The sequence below is a fragment of the Gymnodraco acuticeps genome, unplaced genomic scaffold, assembly GCF_902827175.1.
Source record: "Gymnodraco acuticeps unplaced genomic scaffold, fGymAcu1.1, whole genome shotgun sequence".
Lineage (NCBI taxonomy): Eukaryota > Metazoa > Chordata > Actinopteri > Perciformes > Bathydraconidae > Gymnodraco > Gymnodraco acuticeps.
Window position 1 is genome coordinate 3,651,742 of NW_022992160.1, and position 14,972 is coordinate 3,666,713.

Sequence of the window (14,972 nt, forward strand, 5' to 3'; positions counted from 1 at the left end):
ATTGTCTCTCTTAACTGTGTGACTAAATTCTCAAGGCCTGCAGGATGCGCATAATTAACTTAGAACGAATTTAGCCACTATATCTAATGGTTAACCAAGAAAAACACTCAAAAGGGTAATCTTTTCACTCAAAACAGAACTCACAAGTAATTCTGCATTTTACCCCTCAAAAATAGCCTAAAGCACCCTTTTGATGAAAAGGGTATAAGTGAAAGAAAAAGACTATTGCGCTAATCTACTTTAAAGAAAAAGGGAACATTGTTTCAGGAATCTATAAAAAACCTCTCTATATTTAAGAGGAAAAATGTATTTTGTTCCTTCAACTATTAATACACAGGAATGTATATACCCACACATATATTTAGGGATAACATTATGCAATACACCTCTTATATATTGGTGAGATTAAAATGAATATACCAAAAATATGCTGCATCACATCTTCTGCATAATTCTCTTCATAAACTTCCGCAATTCCCCCTTTTTATCTCTTTCTCCAGAGATAAACTTTAAACAAGGCATTTTGAAACATATACCCACTGTCATTCTTTTCTACTGTGTCCGTCCCCCAAACATTGTATAAATCCATCCGAAGCTGGTATTTAGAGTACTTGAAACCTTCATGGAGACAGAACACCACTTTCCATGGCAGTGCAGGAACCATGAGGGGGCAGCTGGGTGCTAGTGCAGTCTCCTTGTGTGGTGAATCATCAGCCCCCCCCCTCAGAGGAATACGCCAACAAGGGGCAGCTGATAGGGAGGGGGAGACGCGGCTAGCCCTTCACGGGTGGAACTGATCAGAGAAGTAGACTCCTCTGCTGCCTCGACAAGTCCCCTGTGCCGTCCTGGCTTGCCGTGTCTTTGTCCCCCAATCCGCTGACAGCAGCTTCTGGGCTGCCTGCTAGAGAGATGTCTTCCTCCTCCTCGTCCTCCGGCCCGCTGATGGCGTCTAGGGTCCTCGCAGGTGTTTCCCCGCCGCACACTGGCTCCCGTGGTACGAGCTGTCCCCCTTTTCTCCCAGGCAGACGGCATAAGAGGTCCGCTGGGTCACTCGGTCGGGGCCGGAGAGCCTGGGGTTGAGCCACTTTGTCCTGATGACTTTCAGCCAGACGAACTCTGCTGTCGGCCTCGTGCTTCTCGGGTCCCCCTTTTGGCGCCAGCGACCTGTGTGGAGAAATCTGATACAACTCCCTCAAGCCTACGCTCAGCTATTTTGACCCACTTGGAGCCTGTTGGTGGGGTGTCTTGAAACAACAGCCGTCTGTGAACCGGTTTTCTAAATTAATTGTAGACCTCCTATCTGCCAGTGCAGCTTCAGAATCTTAGTACTTGGATTGTGCCAACTAAATAAGAACCCCAACATCTTTAGGTAAACTAAATAACATATTTCAATAGCTCTGAATTTCTGACAAGCATCTGTGTTTATTTTTAAATGAAATCCTTGAGATCCTATTTAAAATCCAAATATAATATGAACTGCTAATGTTTCTGGCAAAGAAACACACTAATGTTATGGATTCAAAAACAACCAAAAGCATGATACTAACAAAGTGAATGATTTCCTGGTGATACTGCTTCTACCTGTCAGTGCTTAGATATTATCACGCTGAAAAAATGAATACAGAATTCCAACAAACTGTCATCAAATGTCTTTCTATTATAAATTTAGATGAAATGTATATCCTCATAATGACCTAAACAATAAAGTCTATGGCTTTTACTTCTTTACCAGGCTAGTTACATGATGTTGTCTAAATTAAATTCTGTCATTACATTACTATGTTTTAGCTTTAACTGTAATATGTTCTTTCTACATTTCAAACCTCAGTTACTTTTATACCTGTTGAAACATTACTCACAGGTCAACTTCTTCAGTATTCCATTCTGGAATGACATCTCTCACAGTAGCCCCTTGGCCACTTATTCTGCATCTGTGTTACCTGTTATAACTCAATCAATATTAGAGACATGTCAACATTCACCAAACAGTATCTTATCCCCAGATATGGAGCAGGTCAATTCTAAAACCGTCAATCAATGGTCAGATTGAACAATCGAGTTGGGGCAGCAGTACACTCCCCCTTTTTACACATGACTCATGTGTAACCAAAATCCTGTATGGGAAGAAAACCTTCAGGTAATAATGGATTCTAAGAAAATATCAAACATTTTTTCCCAAATGTACATCCATCATTTCCACAGTAAACACTCCAGTGAAATGAAGTGTTTCTCTCCATCCTTCAGTCCTAAAAGAAACAGAATCTTCATGTTTTAGTTTGAGTTCCACATTCTGCAAACTGCCACCTCCTGTGGGAGTGCACAAGTGCGGTTTTCCAATTCTGTGGAATGTTATTGAGGCCCAGAAAAAAATGTGTTAGTCCAAAAACATGCTTGATTAGTCATTGTTTTAAATCATGCAGTTGCACTGATCACATGCAGACATACACTCACATTCACACTCACACTGTCAGGTTGTAAAGTCAAGTTTGGTCAGGTCCACCCCAGAGTCAGTCATTCACAGTGCCTTGTCAAGTCACACTGTCGGTCAGGGTCAAAGGTCAGTTGGTCTCAGTCTTTTTTGGCCATGTGTCGTGCTCTGCAGAGACTTTGACATTTCAGCATAGGCCAGTATCCTTTGTCTACACAAATATGTATATATGGAGCGCCATCATTTATTAATTCACAATTACAACTATAATGTTCAAGATATCTCTAACTTTTCATTGAGACAGCTGCTTCCCACATTCCCCGAAAAGTGTTTAGCCAAAAAATGTCACTTCCTTATTGTACTACTACTGCAGTTTATCAACACCTAATCTATATTCAAATGTCTAATAGATCTATTTCAGAAACTTGTGCACATAATTATCATCTTGAGTCAAACCATTACTAGGATCTGTAAAGCTCTGCTATGTATTTCATAACTCATATTCATTTATCTTCAAATCTGGTCCACTTAAAAACAATGTTAACCTCTTTAACAGTGCGTGGAACCTTGGGTTTCCGAATATGTAACAATCACTCCTTCCTTTATCAAGGATTCTAAAAACAGAAGTCATTTCATCAATGGTTTGTAGCTAAATTTAGGAATTATCACTTATGGTAGGTATGTTTTTACTCTTTAACATCTCTAAATGTCAGTTAATTACTAACTAAATTAATGTCCATTAGGAGGTGGTGACGCTAGTCTTCCAAACTCATAATCTGGTGCCGTGCGCTTCCTGTGAAGCTGCATAAGATTTTAAAAACCACTGCAGGGTGGGTCGAGTGACCCCTCCTCCCTATTAGTCGTCAATAATATGCACCATTACAATGGGTGATTGAAGGCCTCACATTATGTCCAATTACAGCATCAGTCTTCTTTACTCTAAAATTACTTTTTAAATAGGAATATTTAGAAATGGAACAAATATTCAATCTTCAGAAAAGTTCTTAACCAATGTCTATCTAGTGAATAGCCAACATATTTGAAAATGTCAGATGTATAAAAATAAGCCTAAATACTCCCTTACCATCAAAGTCCAAATCTAGACATAAGGTGAACAGTTTTGGTAATGGACAATTTAACCTAAAAACAAAACAAAATTGGACTTGTGTCCTTGTTATTTGTTCTTCAAAATACATTAGCAAATACCTTGTGAAGTATTCGCAACATAACCAACCCTCTCTAGGATATAAAATCCATTCATCTTTTTACTCATAGTTAGTTTATATGTCAAGATTATTAGGTGTGACCTAATAATCAGATGTGTTGTTTGCTAAACAAGGATATTAAACTTTAATCTTTTCAGCATTCCAGACCATCGTTTAAACAATCAGCCTCCCTTCTCAAACACTAAACCTATTGTTGTACACCACCCTCTGGAAAACTCTTGCACAGTTATGCTGTAAAATCATCGCATAATTTCTTCAGAGTCTGAACAATCTGAGACAAGCCTGTCTCAGAACTTGTCATAATGTGAACAGTCAGTGATGCGTTGTCTTCTGCAGCTGTAGTGAATTGGATCAATGAAACTCTTGTTTTGCACTGGGATGTCCTGAGGGGGAAGGAACCTCTGGATCAATGTGGTACAATCAGCAGACACACGTTGTCCTCTGCACAGCAGGAATCCCCAAAAACTGCAGTTCCTCTTCACACCACTGTTGCCTCGGCAACAAGGCCCAAGCAAAATGTCAAACCCTCCTCAGAGATGCGTTCTTTGCACAGTTCTTCTGTTTCTGTAGTGAGCAACTCTTCACCAACACACTGATTCAGAGTACAACCCAAAGGTGGCGCACATCTATCCAGTGCTGCTATAATCACAGCAAATCAGCAACTGGAGAAAAACTCAATTTAAATCTCTCCCCCAAAGGGTTACAAAATAAAACGGCTGAGTGTCTATATGGTCAGGAATGCTGAAACATGTGAATGTTAAAACAAACCAATGGCAGTAGTCTACCCAGATTCTTTACTCCATTAAAAGTAGTAAAACCACATTGTAAAATATCTTGTCTAGTTTCTAGTGTCTAGTTTAATTCTAGTCAGAAAAAAAATAAAATAAACTTCATCTTTAAACTCTTCTTTAATTTGAAACCAAAAAAGGTCTTCCTTCTCCACCATGATCCTATTTCTACATCAAAGTCCAAACAAACTGATGATTTATCTTTAAAAACCATGAGGAATGACAGTTCTCATAAAACACTATTCTTCCTTACTTCAGTTCTAAATCAAATGAGCAAAACAGGAAAACCTCCTTAACCACTTGCCTATTCCATTATTTTTTTTTAATTGTTTATCTAACTTGTGTTACAAGCAGGTTAGATTTGTAACAGAACACAAAACTAACTGTATTTAGCGCTATATTTGAAAAACAAGTAATCTGATTACAGTTAATGAATATATATTTTGAACAGTTATTATTGGTGGAAAAGTTTCCTCACAAAATGTAATCTCCATTACTAAAGCTAAAACCTAAAGAAATCATCACGGAACAGTTTTCTGTCCTTACCACTTAATTGTTTCAATACAAACTAAAAAGCGTTGTGAAAACTCCCACTCTTGAGAACATCTCAACACTTTATTCCATCTGAGCACGAATGTTTATGACAGACACGCCCTATTAATCCAAAACGGCCCTTTAATGGTATCAATTGTGAACTTTCTAATCTAATGTGTAAATGCAACGTATGTTCTCTTTGGAACACAGATAGGACAGTAGCTGCTGAAAACTGGTTAATAGCAGCTTTCTGTTAACCTAGATAAGCATGTTGTTTTCTCTCTAGTAAATATATTTTTTATAACCTTCAGTACACATTTTACAAATATATAAATGTGCAAATATGAAACATACAGGTCAATATCACCTTGCTATTGGTAGCTGAGCTGTCATTACCCCAAAACATATTCTTATATAAATACCTAATTTTGAGTTATTTAGACACAATTAACACTTATAGTTTCATGTCTTGTTACATAAGAAGAGATCATATTTGTTAAGTGTTATTATAGGAGAATTACTTTTCTTGTGTTACTAGTGCCTTATTAGGCCCATATTGAGCAGAGCATATTAAGACCAAAACTCATGTACAACAACTTCCTTACTTGCAACAAATAAGCACTATAGGGTTATTGAGGAAAAACTCTCAACTAAAGGCTTATTACTTGTAGAATATGGTCATGTAGAATAAGGCATTAATAAGTGTTTTATAATGACTAATAAAGAGCCAATATACTGCTAATATGCATGTTAATTAACAACTAGTTGATGGTGAATGTGTGTACATTAATATAAAGTGTTACCCAAATTCAATTATAGTGTCCGTCCAAAAAAAAAATACTTATAGTGAAAACACCCTTGAATGATGGGATAGTAGACTAAAAGCTTTAGGAATCCAAACTATAACATTAATAAGTACTCTGTATCAATATTGATGCAAAACAAGTGAAATGTGACCTTTTTAGAGAGATTTAGCAAACCACTTCTGGGGCCATTTGGGTGGATTTGACCTATCTCTAGCCCCCCTTGGTCGATTTTGATGATTGACATCTCTTTTTAACCGCTAGAGCCAATAGAATCGAGAGGGAGTTCCACATACATACACACACGTTACCAAATAAGGAGTGAGAGTGACGCGTAGCCAAAACGGAAGCTGCATACACTCTGGTGGCTACAATTAGCAGCTAATATTTATTCTCCGATTTTACATACAAATGGAATTATGGATTTTCAATAATTTGACAGACACATTGGATTAACCTATGGATTAACCCTCAGCAGCGTTTTTATCGTTTTAATGCCATTGAACACGACCTTTGATCAGAATAACAGCTAAGGTGAGACGATCTCCCGTGTTTGCTCCGTAATGCTACAGCTTGTGATGTCTGTGTTTGCTTCCCCTGTCGCGAGTTCTGATCGCTCAGTGATGATATTAATACCTATATAATCTGTGGAAACTCAGCTTTATTAAGATATATTGTATGTGCAGTTACGATAAGTAATAAGGTTATCTTTACCTTGATTTCTGTGCCAAGTGCGTTAGCATTTTTTCGCTCAGGGGTCATTTAGAAGCTTCTTATGAGACTTGTGTTTTGTTTTGGTAAAAATGGTTCATATAGTCAGTTAGCTGAGTTTCTTCCCGTTAATCTGGTATGACACATTGATAGGTTTTTAAATATTAAGAAGCCCTGAGACACAGTTTCGTGAAAAATAACTACCCGCCGCAGCCGGATTAGGGACCTCTCGGGTTTAACAGGTTCACATTGATTGATATGACTGGGATTAAATCAGCATATACTTCTGCCAGGGGATGCCATCCCTCAAAATCTCCTGCCACCTTCTTGCCACCCCATGAATATTTTTCTAGATGCGCCCCTGGTGGTGTGGGAGCTGCTGCTCGTTCCAGCGGCGTCTGAGCCATGCTCTGAGCTAGCCTATGTTTCGGATATAAGGCAGGCTTCTTCCCCTGTGGATGATGATTATCTTCGAGTCGGAGATAGCGAGACACATGTGCAAAGAACAGCACCAGCAGGTAACCTGAACACATGGAGGACTGCGTAGAGCAGCAGCTAAGTGAATAAAGCAGGCGAGCAGCAGCAACATGAAACACAGCAGCAGGAACATGAACGCAGCAATAGCAAGTGAACACAGCAGTGGCAGCAGCAGCATAGCGAGGCAGAGGCAGGAAGACCTGGCAGCTTAAATAGACCGGCATGTTTAGGAGAATGTGTTTGGTTGGTTGTAAGAGAGACGAGGTGCGTCACGTTTTAATGTATCATTGGTGCTCGAGTTGACTGCCTGAACTAGCTCGCAGGCTTCGCCCCATTTAATTAAATTCAACTTTATTTGACAGATAATTCAACATCTAGTTTGGGTAATTTCATCAACAACACATGCTTACATGTGTTATCCAAGTTTAAATTAGGTAGAGCATGTCATATGACATCCTCTTGATCCTCACAGCCTGGTGAAGGCGGGTGCCGTTATCATGCACACACTGAAAACACTGAAACTTTTATTTAAATTAAATCTATAATTAGTGGCAAATAGAGAAAGGATGATATTATCTTACTGTTGCTTAGGTTTAAACTTGAAAAAGTCAATTGGTCAATTTACCCCCAGATGGCTCAATTAACACCTTTGATAATCTTACCCCAAGTTAAGCCACAAGACCATTTATTTTTCTGAGAAGTCATATTTTTAGGGCCCTTTGTGATACATGTATTATTTTCATTTTGATTGACAGAATACATCTTGAAGTAACAGTTGTTGTTGTCTTTGCCCAGAGGACCACATTGGCTCATCTCACCCCACTCTCCCCTACCAGTTACGTCTATATTATCTATATGGTCGTTTTTTTAAATATACTGCTACTTCTTTTTTTTTACCATGGTATACTTATTTGTTATTTGTTCGTTTTTTCACTTATTGTGTTTTTATTATTAATAACGTGTACCTACTATTTTATATAATATCTAAGTCTACTCTTATGAATGAATCTGCACCAGAGCCCTAGAGATAAGAGTTACGACACTCTTTGATGTCGCCGCCAGCCGGTCACGTGGTTTCAACCTGATCTCACCAGATTGCGTGACTCCACCACGACTCCTTAACACCACATTGCGTGGTGGAGTCACTAACTTTGTTACATTTACGTGTCGGCACCACGCAAACAACCCCAATGTAAAGTGAATTACCTTGGTCGTGGTGCACACACGCATTTCTACAACGTCCTGCAGTGAGCTTTGTATTCTATAAAACGTTTTTAAAATCTACTTTATAGCTTGTAGTAACTCACGAGAGGCTTCTTTTATTTTATTTGTATTCATAATCATTTGTATTTTTCGTCAGAATGTAGGTCTATTATGGTGCATTAGTTACCAATTGTTGTTCTCAAAACACAGTGCATTGTGTGTCATGCATTCTGGTGAGATCAGGTTGGACAAAGGAGCCTCATTCACTTTACATTGGGGTTGTTTGCGTGGTGCCGACACGTAAATGTAACAAAGTTAGTGACTCCACCACGCAATGTGGTGTTAAGGAGTCGTGGTGGAGTCACGCATTCTGGTGAGATCATGTTGCGTGGTTTATGTATGCCGGGATAATTCCAAACGCACTTCCGTGGCAATGCTTCTCTATGGCAAAAACAGCACAAACATGGTCAAAATAGTCATAGATTAAACCAACGCTGTTATTTTTTAAAGATTTCTTTCATATTTACATGATGTGGTTACACTTTGTATGAATTGGCACTATTTACAAGTTTCGTTATTTAACGATATTTTGAGGGGAAAGTGTGGTAGCACAAGCAGGCTATGTTGATGTCACGTCCGTAGTATAGTTGCGCTGCGCTGTCATGTTCTTCTATGGGACAGACAGACGGCAGCGATTGTGTTATTGAATGGTAAATATATATAAAAAAAACACACACACCCAAGTACTTTTTCAGCTGTAATTGCATTATTGCATACTTTTTATTGACAGTTTTGCATTTGGAGAGGCAGGGTGACAACGGAAAGCTTGGTAGCCTATTACTTAGATACGTTTTACATTTTTGGAGGGAAACGCTTGTGTTCATGTTAGCATGGGTAGCATGATCATGTTAAGACTATGAATATCATTTTATCACAACAATGGATGAACAATTGATATATGTGTTTGAACAAGAACAACAGGAAGAACAAAGTAAAAGGGACGAACACATGTGTGAACAAGTATTAAGAACAGTGTATGGAAAAAGTGACGTGTGTTAGAACAAAACAAAGTAAAATGAATGAGAAGGAGAACATAGAGGGTTAGGGTTCAACAGAAAAAGATTAATTCAGCCAAAAAACACAATTTTGATTAATCTAAAGTGTAAAACAATCTTCAACACAGACCAAATGAGTGCCCTTGGACAACAAAACATATGGTGGGGCAAAGAAACGATAAATTAAATTGAGAGAGTGGGAGACTGAAAATGATTACTATGATAAATATTCAAACTATTTACAAAACTATTTACAGAAGCTCCTGTTGAACCATGGTTCAATAGAGCAACACAAACAGGTTTGTCAATGACGAGGCCACTTTGCCAGGGGGAGGTGATCCAGCGACGAGACAATAAAAAAAAGAGAAACTGAAAAAAGCAATTCATATTAGGTTCTGTTGAGGCACTACAGGATATAAAACCTTCCAAGCCATGACCTCTGCCTGAAATCAGGACCACTCAGAGGAGAGTGCAGCACATCAAACTGGAGTCAGGAGTGTGAATAACACATTTTGGCCAAAACAAATTGTTGCTTACCAATACAGTGGCTGAACAATGGACACCAAAAAGTGAAAAACAGAAGCATAATTGTGCGAACAACAATTATTACAACTATTTACAAAAAAGCAATACAGAACTCTGGGGCATCCAGGAGCCTAACCATTTTGAAAAAAACAAAAAGGTTCCTTTGTGAAAGGGACATCCTCTTCATCTGTTTCCTGGGCCCTAAAAAGCAGAGCAAGAATAAGAACAGTGGTGAATAAGGGGAGAGAATACAGTTGGGAGCAGACTGAACATGTTACGAACTCAGACACTTAGGATGTAGGACCCAATTGCACGACCCGGGAGACAGAGGTAAAGTATTTGTAAGATACTTTATTTTCCAATACAGCAGTGAACAACAAAAACGGTAACTATCAATCTCTAGCCGAGATAACAAAAATAGCGAACAAAAAATGAAAGCGCTCACGTAGAGAGGAATGAAACTTTTTACGAGCACAAGAAACATTGACCTGACCATAGCATAAGACAATACGAACTGACGAGGAACACTGGGAGACAGGGGAATTTATACACATGACAATGAGAAACAGGTGGGAACAATCAGGGTCGGACTGACGCAGAAAGGATGCCAGGTGAAAACAATCAGGAAGCCTGGAATGAGAGATAATTGGTGAGTGAGAACACAAACATAAAACATGAACCTGAACCTCTCTAGCATTTCTGTCGGTGCACAACAGAACAGAGGACATAGCAATATTCATGTTAAAATGTTTGCACAACAAATATTATGGCACTTTCGTTTATTGCATTTTAATAGATCAGTTGTCATACCATGGTTGGATGTGCAGCATTTGGATGCTCTAATCGATCCGAGAAGGGGTTCCGGATGTATGGCTTCCCTAAGGACGTAGAGCGAAGGAAGAGATGTCAGACAAAACCTGTGTCTGACAGAGGACAACAACAGCAGAAAACTCTGTCATGTAAGTAATGTTCACAGAGGTGACATGACTTGTTAACATTTTAAAGGGCATCATATTTCCAAGTGTAGAGAATTATGACTCTTCAATGACATTTGAAGTGTGCAGTGGAAACTGATCAAACCTACCTACCTACAGGTACATTTTGAAGACGACCAATATATTGGCAACAAATCAGGAGGAAATTTGAGGTTGAGGCCAGACGCTGTTCCAACAGTATTTATACATTGGCCTAAGGAGTCAAGGAGTATGCCTCCAGCTGTTAATGTCAGGAATGATGACCACACCTCTTATGGCACATCAAACATTGGTATGATATATGAAGCTAACAATGTTTCCCATGTTATATAATTCAAGGATAGACTACACTCCTAATGTAACCTTCAGATTATACAGCTTCAAAACTACCAGGGTTCAGGGATTCTCTGAAGACTCATATACCACATGTAGATAATCTACAGATTTCTTCATACTTTAACATTGCCAATAGACGGACTTAGATGAATGTCACTATAGGAGTGTAGTGTACCCTTAAATGACAATAGGTGCACATGTAAAGGGGAATGAAAGGGACATAACAGACAGAGAGAGTGAGACAGATGTCAGCAGACTGCCAGGGGCCAGTATGTCAGGGGCCGACAATCAAGAGGCCACCTTACCAGAGATCAGTGTGCCAGGAGCCAGTCAGTCAGGGGTCAGCTATGAAGAGGCCAGTTTGCCAGGGTCAGTTGTGACCGGGCTCACGTGGAGGATCTAATGAGGCAACTGAGAAGGGAGAGATTACTAAGAAAGAGAGCAGAGAGGGCTCTGGTAAACCGGAAAAGGATTAATTCGGCATTAAAAAAAACCACAATTTGATTAATCTAAAGTTTAAAAAAATCTTCAACACAGACCAAACTAGAGCCAGATTACCGTCCATCTGATGAGGTTTTCACCCTTGTTCAGAACGTGGAGCAGCGTTTCCGTGTGAGGATGAGCGATTCCCTCATGGAGTCCTCAAATGCAGTGTCACAGCTGGAACAAGAAGCCATGTTGCTGGACAGCAACCTTCCCTCATGCCATGACCTGAAGAAAAAAATCCTCTCAACATACATCAGGCTGAGGTTAAGGATTGCATCAAAGTGCATCAGGGCTTAGAGGAAGGATAAACATAAAGGGTATCTTGGCAGCAAGAGTCAGAGTAAGAAGGCAAAGAAGACCCAACAGACCTCAACACCGAAGGTCATAACATCTAGGCCACTGCCAAACACCTTACTCGTTGCCATCGATGTACTTGGCATCTCCATTCCTGGTCCACCGTCAGCAGCCTCCAGCCTCCTCTTCTTTCAGCAGTCATCACCTGCAGCCGTTGCCAGCACCACCCTCCTCCAGCAGCAGCACCCTCCTCCAGCAGCAGCAGCACCCTCCTCCAGCAGCAGCACCCTCCTCCAGCAGCAGCAGCACCCTCCTTCAGCAGCAGCACCCTCCGCCAGCAGCAGCAACATATAAGGCTGAAAAAGTGCTTTTTTAAAAAGTGTTTATTTTGTTAAAAATAAACATTTCGGATGCATGACCATGTTTTAGGCTCATCCTTCATTCACTGCTGTAGAGTAGCCTGTTCAGTAGGCTATTATTTTTTTAAGACTGAATAATACCTTTGAAGAACAATCATTAAACTAGTGTGTATATTACAATACAAAGGAATCTATCCTAGCATGCCATCAAGCATTAAAAAGTAGCGCTACGGAACAGTACAACAAAAAACTAAGTACAGTCAACATGTCACATAATGAAATGTTAGTATATCCCAAAATTCAATGAAATATTAAATGAAATATTTATCACAAACGCCACCTCATTTCTACTAGTGCTAGCAGTTAAGTCATCATACAAAAAAAGCCGACTAAGGATGGCTGACACGGTCAGGTTCAGCAGATAAAAACCAAAATAACAATAAAAACACATAATCAATCTAAATCCTGCTTGTTAGTTACCCAGCATCATTGATATATAAGCTGCAAGCGATTAATTACTGAAATCTTACCTTCAAAACTGACGAAGTCGCGCTAGCTAACTAGCAGTCAATGCTAGCAAATTTGGTTGTAACAACCAAGATAACATATAGATAATTACGCTGTGCATATACAAATGAAGACCATTATAAGCATCATAAAGGGCCTCTGATACAATATAGACAGTTGACAATTCAAAAGAGTTCGATATTTCAGCAACTTACCTCTGGAACTAATCGACGGGCCGTAATGTAAGTGAATGAGGTCCAACGCCCAAATGACAATATTTGGAACTATTTCGATGTCCATACCCCGGAAGTAGGCACCGCCATGTTTTACAACGGAGGTCTATGGGAGTGTCGTAACTCTTATCTCTCTAGGGCTCTGATCTGCACTATACTCTTGCTGTCGTATAAGCAGGGTCGGCTCTAGAACAAATCAAATGGGGGGGGCAATCATTTACCAAGGGGGGGCACATACTGCCGTCAACAACCAACACACAAACACCAACTTCAATTTAAAAAAAACATGCTGTAAAGTCTATTGTCTTTCACACACATTGCAGGGTGTAGTGCTATTGTATAGCGCACCTATGACTTGTGGATACATGCACGGTTGTGGCACGACCACCAAAACAGAAACATATGGACATAGGCCACCATATAAAAAGTGTGCAAATGTATTTAGTATCCTATCCATGTGAACATGTTTTAGGTGGGGGTGGACCTAACCTCCTCTAGGAGGGTCTGGGGGCATGCTCCCCCGGGAAGATTATTTTTAAAATATTGAAGTTAAAAGCATCAATCTGGTGCACTTTGAGAGCAAAATGAAGAGATCTATGGATAGCCTACATCTCTCAACATCCATATGAAACAGAACTGTACACAGATTTACTTTTTCTTTATGGATATTTTACTAATCACTCCCCTTTTAAACTGTATTTTTGTGTTACTGTCCTATAGTATTTCATACCCGTTTTTCATTTATTCTCTTATTCTTTAATAACTATAATGATCATATAAATGTGTTCCTCGCAAATACTTGTTTACATAAATGGTGACCAAACCGTTTGAGACCCACTGAGATAACCTACACTAAAGTGAACTATCTAAACACTGAGAGAGTCCTTACCTCACTGAGCTGAGGTTATACGATCCTCTCAGTCTGACAGGAGAGGACTCTCCTCCACCTTGGTGTAGAAACAGCTCTTTATATCCGTTAGCATAGCTAGCTAACCAGATGCTAACAACAATATTCCACGTTACCGCTCGCGCACTGACAAAATGCGCTCGTGCCACACACAGAGAGCCGAGCTTGAATGAAACACAGAGACCCATGTACTTGTACTGTACTGTATATCATATTATTTTCCATGGCTTTACTGTATAATCAGTGTAACAGATGGACAGATCACCACCGGCTTTCATCTAAACACACAGCCACGTAATGATAACAAAACAAAAGTCGGGGTCATTGGTCAAGCAACACACCAATCAGAGAGCAGCAGTGAGCACACCTCAGGCTGTGTTTCATATAAAGAATAAATAAAGAATACAAATGTGTATTCCTTATTTCTGATGTATTTCACACAAAAAACTTTTGGTGGAAACGTTTTAACTTATGTGATTAAAAAAAAAAACCCGGCAAAGTGGCAATAAGGCTTGGGGGGGAACAGTGACTCATTTGGGGGGGCATGGCCCGCGAATGACCCCCCCATGATGCCGACCCTGAGTATAAGGGTTAATTCCCCGTTGTAGGACACATAAAGGAATTCTGATTGTGATAGAAACAATATTATTCTCATCGTATGCTTTTTAAAATAATATGCTGTTTATTTGCTGAGACAGCCCAGCACATTGAGTCTGATTGGCTGGACTCTCTGCTCTTTCCAGAAAGTCCAGGGCTGCTTCTCAGGTCGATTAAATGAAATCCTTGCTTCCCTCACTTGCGTCGTTTCCCTGCGTTTAGTCCCTCCCACCAGGGAAGCATGGAGGGACGCAAGGAAACCACGAGAAGCAGGGAAATTAGTTTTAAGAGCAATGGGACGTCCTTTCCTCCGGAGCGTCACGTGAAGCGACGTCCGTTTGTGATGACGCTGCACAGCTGATCGTCTGACAGTAGCCAGCTCTGTCCCCGTTATTTCCACACACACCCCCGCCTCTGTTAGTACACATTTACTGACACAAACATTTGTATCATCTGTTGTAGATCCCAATAAATAAAATAAATAAGAACTCATTCTCAAAAAAGATAAACGCCATTCTTAAAATGTTAC

The 14,972-nt window shown here is 39.8% G+C and overlaps 1 long non-coding RNA gene across 1 annotated transcript; it reads right to left on the minus strand.

Moving 5' to 3' along the window:
- Nucleotides 1–9,355: 9,355 nt before the first annotated feature.
- On the minus strand, nucleotides 9,356–12,075 carry LOC117538638. The gene is made up of 4 exons (XR_004567886.1): nucleotides 11,962–12,075; nucleotides 11,366–11,771; nucleotides 10,561–10,628; nucleotides 9,356–9,951 (listed from the first exon to the last, which is right to left on the minus strand). It is a non-coding gene; the product is annotated as an uncharacterized LOC117538638 (long non-coding RNA).
- Nucleotides 12,076–14,972: the final 2,897 nt, after the last annotated feature.